Source organism: Pithys albifrons, chromosome 15 (genome assembly GCF_047495875.1).
Source record: "Pithys albifrons albifrons isolate INPA30051 chromosome 15, PitAlb_v1, whole genome shotgun sequence".
In the NCBI taxonomy this organism is placed as follows: Eukaryota; Metazoa; Chordata; class Aves; order Passeriformes; family Thamnophilidae; genus Pithys; species Pithys albifrons.
In genome coordinates this window covers 11082550-11098540 of record NC_092472.1, presented here as the reverse complement: position 1 = coordinate 11098540, position 15991 = coordinate 11082550, and the positions used below count along the sequence as shown (strand labels likewise).

Sequence of the window (15991 nt, the reverse complement as noted above, 5' to 3'; positions counted from 1 at the left end):
ATTGTTGTTTTTTTTTTCTTTTTCTTCCCTCTCCTTTTTTTTTCCAAAGCTGTTGAGTATTTCTCAAAGGCTGATACAATCCCACTGCTAGTGTCTGCCTTTTGGACCAAAATGAATAATTTCAGAAGTGAGGTGATGGTAGATGCAGCCGAGGTGTCCCTCTGTTCCTGGCAGCCCTGTACTTTGTTTTTGCCTCTGTCAGCAGATTCATTTTGAATTGAAGAAACCAACCTACATGGTCACTTCTGCCTTGAGCATTCACAGCATGGCCTGTCCAGCATCTAGTACTGGAGCTGGTGCAGGAGCTGCTGGAATGTCCAGCTCCCCCTCCCTGGGTGCTCCTGGGGAGTCAGTGAAGCATCAGGTCTGAGGCAGACAGGGCATTGTGTCTGCCTCCAACCCATCTTAGCTCCTTCAGTAGAATTCTCCTGCATTTTGTAACGCCAGATTTCTTTTGTTGTGTACCTTTGAGAAATTACTTCTTAAAAAGTACACAGGCCAAAGATGAAGTTCTGTGGTTTCTCATTTATTCTCAAAACTCCCAGCAGTCTGATATAATAGCAAAATACAGAATATGATTTAAGGACATTGTGAAGAGCAAGATGCTGTTTTTGCACAAGTTTATAGGGAATGATTTGTATTCTGAAACAAATGGTTGCTCTGGTGTGACCAGGAGCTGCCCCAGGACCTCCTTTCTTGCAGAAGGAGCTGAGTTTCAGGGGCTGTCTGTGAAGGCTGCTATTGCTGCTGGAGTGATGGTCACCCTGAGAGCACAGGGCACAGCACACCCTGAGAGAAACAGGGCAGGGGAGACACTTGCATGGCTTTATTTTATTGTTTAATCTTTCATTCTATTTTAACTAATCTTTGCTTCTGGCCCTTTTTCCTTACCTATGTTTTAGAATACCAGGAATTGGCCTGGATCCTCATTTACCAATGTACCCCATGTACCCCTTCATTTTCCAGCCTTCCCAGTGGATTTTGCTGCCTGTCCTCTTTGTTTTTTCTCCCATACCGCCAGAGTCCTTCTGTCACCCTGTTTGGCTTTTATTTTCCCCCAGTAATGCTTTGCCTGGAAGAAAGTCCAAATTAAAATCATCCTTCCCCCCATAAGGGGCCAAGAGTCCCCTTCCCACAGTCTGCACCCAGAAATGCCTCTCTTACCTGTTGCAGAGCCTGGAGAGCAGTGTCAGGAGTGACTAGAAGGGACAACAGCGTGTACCTGCTAACTGCTGCTCCATTTATGTGCTGAGTTAATTGCTCAGAAGCTGTACTACCTGCTCTGTGCCTGCTCCCCAGCTGCTCAAAACCAGTGCTCTGCCCTTTCCTCCCTGCCTTGCTCCCCCCAGCAGTATTTTCCTCTGCAGAGTGAACCTTGCTGTGTCCCTTTCCGCAGATAACCTGGGTAACCTTTTTTCCTGCATTGCTTCCTCGTGACTGATGGTATTTCTCTGTTTGTGGATGGAAGAGGTTAATAATTCACCTGATAGCCTTGATGAAGGAGCTGTTTGCAACGAATGAACTGTAATCACTAGATTAAATCTGAATACTTTTCTCCCTTCCCTTGTCAAGCATTTTGTGCTGATTTGAGTTTTTAATATAACAAAACATACAGAAGATAGAGGATGAAGGAGGAAATGCCTTTGCTGAGGTACAGTTTTGAGAGCCAGTCCTGGAGTTTTTTCAAATCAATAGTTTTCAGAAGCACCCAAATTTGTCTGAAATCTCAAAAGCCTGCTATGCTTAATATCTTGAAAGGTAGATTATTCCAGTGATTATTTTGGTCTTTGGTATAATGATAGCAGAGCATGTTCCTAGCAATACTACTTATGTGGCCACACAATGAATGTGACTTAACAAATAAGGAACACAATGGTATTCATTTTCTTGCTTTTAAAAGGTGAAAACACATATCCAAAGTGTTCCTGTACTGATCTGTTGCAGTAGAGGAGGGCTGTGGGCTAAACCAAATATTGAGCTCTGATTTTGGTTCAAGCCAATGTTGATAGCCTCTCTGAGAGGGTCTGGGCTCTCTGGGTTCTTCATGAGTGCCACAGGTGGCTGCTGGCTGTGCAGGAGGATGGTCCTTCCACCCCCCGTATCTCAGTGTTGGGTTGCACTTGTAAGCACCAGCCTTCCTTGAGGGATCTGCTGAGCCCTGTGCTGCTGGCCCTGCTCCCCTCCTCAGCCAGGCACAGCTCCTTCCGACTCAGCACTGCCAGTGTGTTTCAATTGATGTAACTTTGAAGCTGAATGTGTAAATCAAGTATACAGTGGTTGTTTTCATGTTGGTCACAGTCAGATTTAAGCAGGAAGTTTCTGCCATGCTTATTTTTATTCTATTTCTAGGAAGAGCTTTGGGCGGTGATACTGCTGGCCCCATTGTGCTGGTTGCCATTGCTTTTCTATTTTTATTTTTTCCCTTTTAGTTGTGCCAGGCTGTTCCTCCCTTTTTGAGGAGGGATATTCCTGTTAGTTCTTTGGTTAAGGAGTTTCCTCAGTGCCCAGCAGTGACAGATGGCACTGGCAGGATGGTGCAAATCCTGCTACCTGTCACATGGAGCTGCAACCACAGACCTGGACCCTGGTTGTGCACTGAAACAATGGGATTTATATCAGTGGCATGGCTTTAGTTTCTGTCCCTCTGGATGTGGTTGGCTTCACCTAGAAAGGTAGTATGGGGATCAAGGGGATACCCTGGGTCTCATTCATCATCCCCCTGTGGAACTGCTAAGGTGAATGATTTGCTATAAAAGAGGCATAAGAGAGAAAGGGGGTGCAGGGCTGGCTGCGGTGGAGTTGTGCTGGGATGACGGCACGGGACAAACCCTGTGCCCAAGTGCCTTGCAGGAGTTCTGGGCATCCAGAGAAAGATGAAGGAAGAGTCCAGGCCAGACTCAAGGACTGAAACAACTCCCCATTCCTGCATTGCCACAGGACCAGCTTGGCAGGGAACATGGTTCTTGCTCAGGGACAGGCTTGGTCCGGGCTGAGGATGCTCAGTGCTGCCTGGGGATCCTCAGGGGATGAACTGCTCTGGTTTTGGGCTGTGATATGACCGGAAAAATAAATGAAATTTATAAGGATGTCTGTGGCAGGGGAATTGTACAGCTAAATTACACTTTGCTTTACTCCAAATAATCATACATTTGTGTTTCCAGTACCTCCTATATTTGCTGCCAATAGCTCCCCTCCGGACAAGTTGTGTTTTTTCCTGTTTTAATAGTTTCCACCCAACAGAGCTAAAACTGTTTGTGGGATATTTCATATAACAACAACAAAAACACCAAATCAAACAAAACAAAACAAAACATGAAGTGGTGTTTGTATATATAAGTTTTGGATTATTTGACAATTCCAAAATCAATTTCTCTAGTTTTAACGTACTTTTCAGTTTGTAGTGTGAGATTTTTAAAACCCAGACCTCTGATTTGAATATTCTGACAAAAAAGTTAAATATTAAAATTAAAATGAAACAGGTCAATATGACTTGCATTAAACAATTTGGTTGCTAAAAACCTTTTCCTGCTCTCACATTTTGATTTTCAGATAAAAAATTCCTATTAATTTCATGTTTTCCTAAGAGAATGAAATTTTTTAAGATCTTGAAAGAAAGCACAGGATGAGAATGTTTCCTTCTCGGATTCTCCTTCCACTGATATGAGCAGAGGAATCAAACGTTTCACTGACTTATACCACCATTGCAAAGTTTATTTCAGAGAGAATTATAGTTTCAGACACTCAGGCATTTCCCTCTATTTTCATTTTGTTCTCTGTTTATAAAGGAGTTCTCAATGGTGCCATATTCTTAATAATTGGGATACTGTGTCAGTAGCTGAAATCTATTTTCATGTGAATGTACACACGCACACACAAAATCCATTATTCCCAATTAGTAGATTCATGGAGCTTGTGAAAGGGATGAGTGGTAAACTTAAATGAGTATTTCTTTGCTACTGAAGCAGGAGATGAACCATGGCTGTATCATTTGCATTAAGAGGACAAACCTGTCAGGACTGATAGATCTTTCATACCAGCAGTCTGTTCCTGAGAGACAAAATGTTCAAATAATTGTAAAAACATACACCTTGAAATTGCTCCATAAAAGGTGTTTTAAACAATAATAAAAAAGATTTAATGATGCTTTTATGTACTTTTTCACTTTCTTGTTTTCTAAGGCTTCTGTAACTATTTCTGTGACGATTTCAGAGTCATAAATGGGACCACTAAATTTCATTCTTTTTGCTCTTCTGCACTGGTATCAGACTTTGACATCGATTTGTGTTCCCAGCTGAAGAGACTCTGCTCCAGCAGCTCCTCCAGCCTGATGACACCTGCTGAAACCCTGGATCCCAGGTTCTGTTGGAATGTGGGACAACAGTGAAAGGAGCCCCCTGGAAACAGCTGTTTTTGAACAGTTGAAAATAATTTTTGAGCAAAATAATTGACTTTTCTGTTGGTATCTAATCTGTACATCCAAAACCTCATCCATTTTCGTATTTTTCCTAATTTGCTTGCAAACACTTTGAATTAATTTAGTCAAAAACAAGAATTATCGCTTCAAGACATTAGTATTTTCTAAGTGAGAAAGGTTTTAACATTATAATAGTTATAATTTCAGGAACACTTTAATTAAAATTATTATAATCGTATAAAGTAGAATATTTTCAATGCATTTTGTTCACGTATGACATCCTTCAAAATAAGAGAACAATTTCTGATGAAAACAGTTTAATGCAGAAGCTTCCAGTCATATCTCTTTCTTGCTTGAGGAGGATAAAATACAGTGATAGGAAGATTTGGAATAACATGTAGCACTAGTAAAAGCATTTCCAAGCACATAGGGTAGGCAGTCACATTTAGACATCTAGTAATTTCACTTGTGCTATTTAGGCCTCCTCATTGTACAATATTGATTATATTTTTAAAAACAGATTAAATGAGTATGGCAAGGTAAGTTTCATTTTAATATGTGTAATTAATTGGCCTTTTGCTGGGAGTCTCAGTGGACTTTTTCCTCTCCAAGTGATATTTTTGTACCCAGGCTACAGCACAGGAATTCCTGCCTTTGTAACTGTCTTGCTGTCTTTCAGAAGGAGTAAATTCCTTTCCTCCCTTTCTCTGTCTTTTATGGATGATCTTTCCCTCGTGCCTCTTCATCCTTTACTTATTAGGATAAAGTAAATTGTAGGAATGTGATTTGAGCCAGTACAGTGAGCAGGTTTTTACTGTAACAGCACAAGGTCCTGTCTGTAACCCAGCCGGTCCTGCTGTGAACACATCCATTGTCTGAGCTTTACTCTGACCCTTGTGACATCCCTGGTACACACACATGTGCATGGATGCAGCATCCTGGGAAGCCTGTTTGTTGAGACCTCTCCACTCACATCCTGAGGTGAATGCTGCACATTTTTGGGGTAGAATGGGAAGAGCCAACCTGAATTGACTGGAGCATTCTCAAGAAAAATCTAAAAAGTCAATGAACTCATACCCCTTAGGTCAGTGACAGTATATTTAACCCCTGGAATAATGCTCTCCAGTGCTCTCCAAGCATATGCTCTTCCCAACTCAAAACCCATGTACAGCAAGTGATTTTATTTTGCAGTATTTACCCAGCCCTAAGGCACAAACATGCCTAACTCCTACACACGAGTGAAGTAAAGACATGGCTGCAGGATAAAAGCAAATAGAATATAAAGTTATCAATCCTGACACCCAGGAAATAAACTCATCAGAAAGGGCAGGTTTCCCACTCCCTTGACAGGGATGTAAGCCAGGGAAACCACACCAAAATTGTGCCAAGTGAGGGAGGAGCCAGAGTGGGGTCTCAGTGCCAGGATCTGCCCCGGTCCCTTCCAACTCAAACCACTCACTGATTCTATATGTTGGCACCCAAGTAGCTTCTGCTTCCTCTGTTCCTTTCTGAAGTCATCCTCTCCCATAAAAAGGAAAAAAAGAATTGCCTGTAGCAGTCCCTCAACACACAACTTCTGGGGAGAAGGTCAGCTAATCCTGAATGCTCCATTTTGAGTAGATGGAGACATACCCACCCACGTAGCTGGTATATGATGACTGACAGTGTGGGTGCTACCAAAGCAACGGCGCTGTGGTCCTGTGGTGCCTTTGCCAGTGGAGCTCCAGGGACAGCTTCCCTGAAATCATTGCTGTGAGCTGCTGCCAAAATAACAAGGCTACTCTGGTGCTGCTCAGGTTGGCAAAAATGTTTAGAAAAATATGGTGATTTCAGGAGACAAGTGTTGCAATCTCATGGACTCTACAGATGGATATGGAGCCCTTGGGATGTTCAGCAAGTGCTGCCTCACTCAGCACAGTGCCCTGATGGAGGAAGCATCCCTGGCCCCGGTGTCCCAAAGGCTGCCCAAACTCCCTTCTGTTACCTCCCTGTCTGCAGCTCAGGAGTTACATGCTGGAATTTCCATGGGAGCCTTGATTTTATTCATCCTGCAGCCAAAATTAGGCCAGCAATGCTGCCAAAAGGCACACTTTTTTGGTTTGCTACATGAAGAATGCATTTTTAATGCTCTAAGTGCTGTTCTCTGCCCTTGGACTCCCATGTGATGCAGAGCTGCAGTCAGAGCCCTGCAGTAAAACAACATTTGCTTCCAAGCAGGATGAAGAAAAATATAAGAAATAATATGTTTTCATTAAAACTGTAAAATATTACTTTTAACTGGCTAGCTCCTGACCTTTCTCAAATCTCATCTGCCAAGTAGTAATTCTGTCTTGTGAGGCTAGAATTGGAGCAAGAACAATTTTCTAATCAAAACCAATGTTTACCACTGCAGGAAAATTTGTGTCTAGACATGGGCACCAACCTTCAGTTAACATTGAGAAACATTATGTTTTTTCTTTCATTGTTATCATGCTGTGAACTACTCCCTAATTGTAGAAAAGACTTGTGATTAAATGTGCAGGCTTCAAAAATCTGAGTTTAAAACTGGGCAGAACAGTTTTAACAATGAAAACCACGGTCCAAAAAACACCAAACTTCCTTCTCACCAATGCAGAAATCACTGTGAGGTGGTAACAAACATATTTGATTCTTGGTCATCTGTGATTCCTTTTAGTAATACATAAAAAGATAAGAATTGAAAAAAAATTGGGGAGGAGGATTAAAGATTTTCCTGGATGAATATCCACTGTGCTCTGATGGAGACAGATTCTTACCCAACAAAATAAGCCTTTCTGGGTCATGGACTGTTGCCAACCCCTATGCAGAGTCATTAGGAAGCAGGTGGAGTATTTCACTTGTTTTTGCGTCCTCTGTGTGAACTGGGAGCTGGGATCAAAAGTATTGGGGTGCTTGAATGAGAAAGGAGAGCAAAATCTTGGTGGTGATTTTGTGTCCTATCTGCCATCCCTGCTGCTTCTCACTCAGTTTGGGCTATGGTTTGTGACCAGGTCACCTGGGTCAGGTTTCCCAGCCCAGAGATTTTCTGACTGCAAAAGCTACCTGGTCACACCTAGAAAGGTGAATCGTTGCAAAGAATTATTGGGTCATCTGAAGTAGAGTCACATAAAATTAGAATGCTGGCTGGAAAACAGTGAGTTAAGTAAAATCTGAGCAGTAAAGTGTTCACTTTATTGCGCTTGTTCTCCTCAGCCATGAGCAGAAGGAGGGAGCCAGATCTGACTGCACCATTGTCGTGCCACAGCACTCTAAAGTGTTCCCTCACTCCTATCTCATGGCTAGGGTCAGGACAGCTCTGCCATGTGGGATCAGTGGAGGGCATTTGGTTAACTTGACTGTTTCATTTGAAACTAGATTAGAAACAAGCTCAGGCAATCCCAGCACTGTCTGGGAGCACTTTCTAATCAGCGAGTTTAGGGAAATACGGTGCCAGATGAGCAGCTATTTAATTCCTGATGCATCCTAGAGCAAGCAGAAAGCAGGGTACATGCTAGCAAGGATCTGGGCAACTGGTCTCCTATTGGATTAATGCAAAAGGTGTTTCAGGAGAGAACTGCAGAGGTATGAAGCCTCTTGAGCTCTGAGGAATTTATTTTTCAGATTTCCAGTCTGAGTTTACAGTGTTTTCCATGTGAGGGCACAGTTACATATCTGGGTTCATTTCAGCCTCTGTTTTAGAGAAATTGTACATTTGAAAGTCTCCCATCAAGAAAAAGCAATAGGTTTCTTCCCCTGCTTCCTGCTTAGCAGAAGAAACATTCCCTCCTGTGGGGATGCATTAGCAGGGAAGAGACTACACACACAGGGAAGAAATGCTGGAGTCACTCGAGGACAAATGTTGATCTATTACAGTTGAATAAATCCACAGTAATATAACTTACTCCCTGCAATTTTCATCAGATTTATCCTGACATATATAAGATCACAGAGCTCTGCGCACACAGTTCCCCCATGGATTAGCACAATGTCATTCAGGTGAGGTCCAGACCACCTTAAGATTTTCTGATGTTTCCCTCAGAAGACCATTTTTTCAGTGCTTATCTGTTTGCTGAGCCTCAGTTGATTGGAGAGAGATTTTTCTATGCTGGATCTGTGCCTCAGGCAAACCTACAAACTTTTAAAGTGTCAGTCACAGCAGTGAAGTCAATGCAGCATAAGAGAACAGAAGAAGATGAAAGTTGTGTTTCCCACATGAAACTCATGGCTGTTTTGAGGAGACGCTCAGAGGTTCCCATGTTTTGGAGTAAGAGCAGACACTTCTGCAGGTGGCTGGGTCCAATGGATCCTTCTCTTGGATTTTACTGTTCCATCAATGAAAAATACACCTGAACTTCAGCAATACAGGTGTTTCTGAACCTATCTCTCCTTGCAGGTGCCCAGGGAGATCTGCACCTTCCTATCTGAGACATTTCAATTTAAACACGAGATGAAAACTGCTGTTCTTGCAATGCCATCACTTTATAGCATGAATAGTGTAGTAGAAATGAATTATTTTCCACTTGTCAGTACAAAAGGTGTAAGAACAGGGCTAAGAGGGTTTCCTGCTCAGTGAAGGGTACAGAAAAGCTACAGGCAGGTGGGAAACAGAAATGAAGATGGGGACTGTGAACCCAGGACCCTCCACTCCCAGCCCCACTGCACTGACTGCAAAGCTGGGTTTTCCCCTCCAATATTAAGGATTTATTATTAAACAATAACAAAGAGGGAGAGGTGTCATTTGCATTTTGAAAATCTTTAATGAAAGTATACACTGGAGTGTGAGAAAGGAAAGATATTGCCAATTACTTGCTTCCATGTGTGTGTTTAATGAGCAATCGTGTGCCCAAGGTGATTCCAGCACTGCCATCCAGGAAAGGAAATCAGCAGAAGTCTTTTCTGTTAAAGCTGACACAGCTTGAGAGGACTTAAGCAACAGAAATAAAAAGGAAGATGAACAGCTGGAAGCTCCATTCACATTGAGGCAAAAGATGGGGGGCAGACATGAGGGATTTGCTAAATTTGAAAAAATAAAAAGGAGTTGTGTCCCTCTCATAATATGCTGTCAGCAGCACAGACCAATGCTGGGGAGTTGCTGCTCCCATCTGAATTCAGAAGACTTCCTTGGGCAGAATCTTGGGGGAAAACTGTCCTCACAGGGCTGTCAGCCTGCATTGTTGGAACTCACACCAATTTTGCCTCATGCCAGCAACACACCCAACTTGTGTTCACAGCCCACCATGAGGACAGTTTCTGTTGTCTGGCTTCAGGCCTCACAAATGCCTTTTGAAGCAAGAATGACTGTCAGCAGCTTTGCAGGATTGCATTTTCATGCAAAATATCATACATTTAAAATGATCTGAGATATTAAGATAGCAAATCTCACCTGTATGATACTAGTCTCTCTGAACAGGAGTTTTGATGATAAGGACTGTATGAAGTGTTCTGAAATAGAAGCAAGCTGCATTCTGGCTCTGTTCCCAATTAGATGTGGCCTTTTTGAGGTACTAAAATAAGTGTGGAGAGGGGAGAGAATAGTTTAAATTATTTTTTATACCTATAGGCATCATAGTTCTTTTTTCATAGCTGACTGAAAAAACCAGCTAAGTGACCCTGTTTTACTAATGATCCCATCAACTTTCTAAACCAAACCTTAAGCAAAGCAACTAAATTGATGATATTTATCTGAGCATAAAAAAGTAGAATCCCTTGCAATTCTTGTATCACAGGAACTAAAAGGCAGCAGAAACATGGCAGCTCCATAATTTGGTTTTGCTGACATTCTCAGGCAATGAGTGTGACATCTTGCAGGATGTGTACAGGATTAAAGAAAGACTTTTATTACCAAAACTGAAAGACAAATCCAGAGTTCCTTTACATGATTCATTTCCATTTCAAGCATCCAGGCCTTTTGATGGAGCTGATAGGAAGGGAGAAGGACAAAAATTTCTTAGATTGAGGATCTGAGTTTGTCTGAAAGAATCCAGAAATGGATCAAGCTACAATTGTCATTTTCTGGAAAATCCCAGAAGGAATGGACAGGTTGGTGCTTTCATCTCTAAAAGTATTTCTTATTTTTTACTGATGTATTTTACTTTTTTTCTGACCAATTTCTCCAGTGTTTGAATCTTTCTAGAGAGAAGAGAGAAAGCCTGGAAGATTTACTTCACTGCCACGTGTGCAGGATGACATCACATAACAGGACAACCACCTCATGCATTATTTTCTTCTTTAGGCTAGTGCTGGTTGGCTTATTTCATCCTAAAGCTCATGGAAAGCTTGTACAAAGAGAAAGAATCCATCTAGGTTGATGGACAAGCTGCAGCCCCAAAGGGAGAGAAGGAGAAGGAGTGAGAGGACCAAGCTAACCTTCATATTCCTCCAGGTCTCGCCTCCTCACTCATTTTCAGCACTTATACTATTTCCTCCTGTTATAAGCCACTCAGTCATCCACCTCCCTGCCATGGAATATTCCAGATCAGCCAGAGCAAGCAGATCCCTGGCCATTTCCTGCAGGGACCAGTGGGTTGTGTACATTTATGTGTGGGTATCTTTGTGCTGCACCAAGAAAAGCATTTCCCATCAGCTGGAGTGAATGGCTGAGTCCCACCCTGACCTGTGGGCAAGGCTGTGACAGCAATGGAATAACCTGCTTCTGGGTGATCTGGGTGAAGCACAAAACCTTCCACCTCTCCCTGGTTGCCGGGGTTATTTGCCCCTTGCTGTCCTGCCCATGCTGGTGCAAGGAGCTTTATCTACCCTGGCTGGAACCGACAGGCTCCAGATGGTTAGGATGGTACCTTACAGAGGAGTCAAATCATAATTAAAAAAAGCTACATGAGTGATTCTGAAAGTAATAAGATAATGCTGCCCTTGCATGAAGGACCTGGGATTGGAAAAGCAATCACTTTTGGATAAGTCATTCAACCATTTAACCTTCTTAGCATCTGAGAAATCCCCTGTAATTGACTCATGGTTATGTAGTACCCCCCCAGATGTGAGGCAGACACTAATATTGTAATTGTTTTATCCCTCTCCATTCTGCTGTCAGTTAACCACTGTTTTCTCTGTTAGATAATAATAAAGCTGAGGTGCATTTTACTGTGTTCTGATATATTGCTCTCTAAATGAGAGGAGATAATTTCAGTTGAATGTCAGGCTCCAGTGAAGGAAGAAATGAACACGAAAAGCAAGTACCTATTGAAAGAATAGTTCCAAAATCAGAATTTATAAGTGCATAGTGCATGCCCATTTTTCACCAGTGTTTTGTACAGTCACAGAGAATTATGTATAAATTGTTACATCTCCATGCACTTTAATAGCACTGAACTTACAACTGGCACCTCATGTTGAAACCTTTTGGAGTGAATGATATTTAAAAATGACTGTGAACATTAAGAAAGTGCATTATTCAGATAGCAATAGATAACTCTTCAGGGGCTTTAAAAAATGAAGAAAACCAAATTCTCTGATTGGAATCAATTACTTGTTGTTTGTTTATATCTTCAAGAAATGGCTGTTTGCAGATTTGAAATATAAATCTTAATGTAGCATATGTAGACTAAAGTAAACATAGAAAGGGAAAGGAGAGCAGCTTGTGGTTGAGCACAACCAATAAAACAAATTACAAATTTACCATCCTATTTTCTGTAATGTTCTTCTGCCCTTCATGCACACTGTAATCCATCCGGGGGCTTGAGTGCTCTGGCTGAGTGCTCAAACAGCCACAGAAGGAAGTATTTCGCCACGGAATAGTCCAGGATCTGTATTCTGGGATGTATTTAAGGAGCTCAGGTAGGGTCACAGGTTTGATTTGTCTCCAAAATACTCTCCTCTGAAGCTGTTTCCTCAGCTGGTGCGGCAGGCACACTTGGTGGATGGCTGTCTTCAGACAGGATCAAGAGCCTGAGAAGCTGAATAGGATGTCTACTGGAAAATATACTCAACAAAACCAGCAATTCGTCTCTGGAACAATCAGGTGTTTGTAGTGGAGTTTACTTCGTCCTGGAAATCAGAGTAAAAGAGAGGAAAGGAAGCCAGAGAGCAACTCATAATCAGGATCCGTAGTGGTAGGACAAGGGGAATGGGTTCAAACTGAAAGCAGAGAAATTTAGGTTAAATATACAGAAAAAAATTCTCCCTTGTGATGGTGGTGAAGCCCTGGCACAGGTTGCCCAGAGAAGATGGGGCTGCCCTATCTCGGGAAGTGTCCAAGGCCAGGTTGGACAGGACTTGGAGCAACCTGGTCTAGTGGAAGTTGTCCTTGTCCATGCCACAGCATTAGGACAAGGTGATCTTTAAGGTGCTTTCCAACACAAACCATTCTGTTATTCTAATAATAGAGGAGAGGTTTCCTTTGTGTGTGTAGACATATGATAGAACTCAGACTGTTTGCTTAAAATGCAGGAAAGAGCAACATACAGTGAAGGAGTTCACCAGAATGAGAGAGATCGATCAAGACAAAAATGTAACTAACTTTTCAAAAAAGGGTCACGGACAGTGTATTTTTACAGTCTCATGGAGAGAAATTAGAAAATAGCCTGAAACCCAAAGAAGTTTGAGATGGTGATGTGTGAGTCACAGGAACTGAACCACAAGCCTGAGAGATAGAGAGTGAGCTCAGATTTTTAGCCATCCTCTCCAGGCAGGAATGACTCAGGCAAAGAGACATTTGATGATTCTCGCTCAATAGAGGAACTGGAAAATTTGCAGCAGGTGGGTGGCCATGCAGAGTCCTGGGGGAGCTCAGCCCAGGGCTGCTCAGCAAGGGAATCTACAGACAGATGTCTGAGAGCAGAGTTTTGGCTGCTTCAACTTCTGCCATGCCCTCATTAGGAGGGCTAGGATAAAATCCTTCTCCAGATGTAACTTGTGTTGCTGGGGCCCTACAACAATGTCATTTAGCCTATTGTGTAAATAAAAGAAGGAGCATTCTTGTGTTGTCTTATTACTTGATCCATGTTGGTGTTGCTCTGGATATTTTGGTGTTGACTTTAGGGCTGTTTTACTTTGTGGATCTCTCAGATTTGGCACTGGAAGTGCACCATGGGAGACCAGTGAGGAGCGTGGGAGGGCCTGGGTGGGATGGGGTTAAAAGGAGAGCTCCAGACTAAAGGAGTCAGAGCCCCAGGAAGGTTTAAAAGTGTCCCCTGCTATTTTGAAAGGGCAAAATCAGAAACACCCAGACCAAGGTGCAGCAGAAAATGTGCCTCTCTTCCTGGCTTTGTTAGACCCCCACACTATAAGGATGGGTAGGGAGAGCTCTGTAAGGCCTTCAGATGAAACAAACCCCTCTGTCTCAGTCCCCTGTTTGCTCCTGGGGCTCTGTGGTTGCAGATCCACAGCAGAGGGAGGTACAGTCTCCTCTCTGAAGGCAGCAACTTGCCCTTCCCCTTCTCCCAAGGGCATAAGTCCGAACAGAACTGTAGTCATGTCGATGTGTAACCCCTGAGATACCTTCTTAGCTCATGAAGCAAATGCTTCAAGTCTAATCCTTTCAAAATTTCCCTGTGGTGTCAAAGGCCTTTTAAAGTAAAGTTTTCCTTTCTCTTTTTCCTCCCCCTCGCCTTTGTCTCTCTGAAGTGCTTCAAATATGCTATGTTGCATAACTCCTGCTAGTTTTTTGCAAATATTAAAAGCCATCAGGCAAAATGATGCTGGTGAGTTGGGACTAGATGAAGAATTGGGTACTGAATTACGTGATTCCTGGGCTGGGAGGTTCATGCCCCATTCCAGGCTCCCAAGAGTGAGAGTTGCTCTCTCTTGGTCTCTGAACCACAACCCCCTGGTGCTGTAGGACCTGAGGCATTTTCTGCTCCATGTCTGCTCCTTCTTTCCCTTTGATAAGGACAGATTAAACACAGCTGAATGAGCTAAGGGTGGTCTCAGAAACTGATGGTTTTCCTCATATACAAGCAAAACAACCATAAACCCCATAATTTCATCTGTATTCTGCCCTCACCTCTCTGGAATTTTTTATGAGATTCCAGGCTCTGAGTTTGGATGAAGATCTCCTCCCACAGAAAATTTAAAGATAAATGATTTGATTATAGAAGCACGAATTCTTATTTGGTGTGAATATTCTCCTGAAATAGAAAGAATTATAAAACCTTTTGTCTTACAAAATGAAACTCTTTCCTCAAAAGAAGAAAGACTCAGGACTGTTTTTAAAGTATGTCATGAAAAGCATGTGGAATGCGTGCAGGAAAATTTAAAATACCTGATAGTGAACATTTTTGAATGTCCTGAAAATATAGAGGAAGGCTGGTTTTGTGAGATTTTCCAGTTGAAAGGTGATATTTTCCAAGCAGTGTTTTCACAGGATGTTTTCTAACATTTATGTGTCAGCATGGCTATTTGTCCAAAGTACAAATTCAAAGCTATATCAACCAAAAGTAAAACATCCATAATTTTAATATATATTTAAAAATAAAGGGAAAGAGCCAGAACTGAAAAGTAAAACAAAGAAAATGTTTTAGTTTCAGAATAGTATGAGATTAAGGTGGGCTTTAGCACTTTAGATAGTGCCTATGTTATTAATACACCAAATATGAAATGTAGGCTGTTTTAGAGATAACCTGATGGCTTGTTGGTGACAGTTTCTTTCAGTCTCTTCCTGAATAACAGCATCTCCCCAGTTCAGCTCCTTTGCTTAAATTTCCCAACTATATTAAGCTTTATCAGCCAGACCTTTGCTTTTCTACCCCCAAAGCTCTGCTCTTCCTTTGCTGTGCACACACAATTTCTCCCCCACTGCCTTCCCTGAAAGCGAGATTTAAACCCTCTGCATTTCCCTTTTCCACGAGCAGGGTTACTGCTGTGCTCAGTTTGCTAAAGGGGGCAGTTTGTCATGACAGTTTCCCTGGAAATTCCTGTTGTCAGATGGAGGTTTCATGGAGAATCATTCCCTCTCCAGGGCTTGAATAGCTGCTGCTGAACCCTGAGACCTCTGCAGCGTCTCTGACCTCTGCCATGCACAGGCTTCTCCCATTAAATTAATGCCCAGGATTTGCTTTAATCATGTTAGCAAACCCATGGAGTCTGACTGCTCGGTTCAGTGAGGACACAGAACTGCATCCTGCTGCCTCCCCGTAACTCCTCGGGTTATATTCCAAGACTGATTAAAGTATTTGTTGAAGAGGACTCAGCTCAGACAAAGAACAGGGCTTTTAGTGACATAGATCATTAAAATCTGACTGATTCATTTTTTAAAAATCCAGTTGCTGTGATTTCTGAATATATAGAATGCAGTTTTGTGCTCTTTAACTGAACAACCAGTATGCAAAATACGTTGGGGGATTTTTTCTCAGATCATCTTGAGGACAAATTGCATCGTAATACATTTTTTTATTGTCCTTTTCAGCAGTTTTCTAAGAAACTGTCTAAAAAAGTCATCCTTTTATCCACTAGATCCCCACAGTCCCTTCTGGGCTAAAATAACAGTCTTTTCACAATGTACATCATTCACTGCAAACCACCTTGAGGCAAGAATGGAGAAAATATGCTGTATCTGTTACGTTTGAAGGAGAATTTTAGGTAGAAGGTAGTTAATTGCTCACACAGATATTGAACAGAAGGGGAGGA

At 42.2% G+C, this 15991-nt stretch overlaps 1 protein-coding gene across 2 annotated transcripts in view; it reads right to left on the bottom strand.

The window, feature by feature from the left end:
- SFXN1 (sideroflexin 1) overlaps window positions 1–1284 on the bottom strand; it is a 42720-nt gene extending 41436 nt beyond the window's left edge. The window contains exon 1 of one of the 2 annotated variants that reach the window (XM_071570359.1): window positions 1165–1284. The gene's annotated coding sequence lies outside the window, so the exon portion shown is untranslated. The remainder of the gene's footprint in view (window positions 1–1164) is intronic. The other variant, XM_071570356.1, reaches the window with a different exon arrangement.
- Window positions 1285–15991: the final 14707 nt, after the last annotated feature.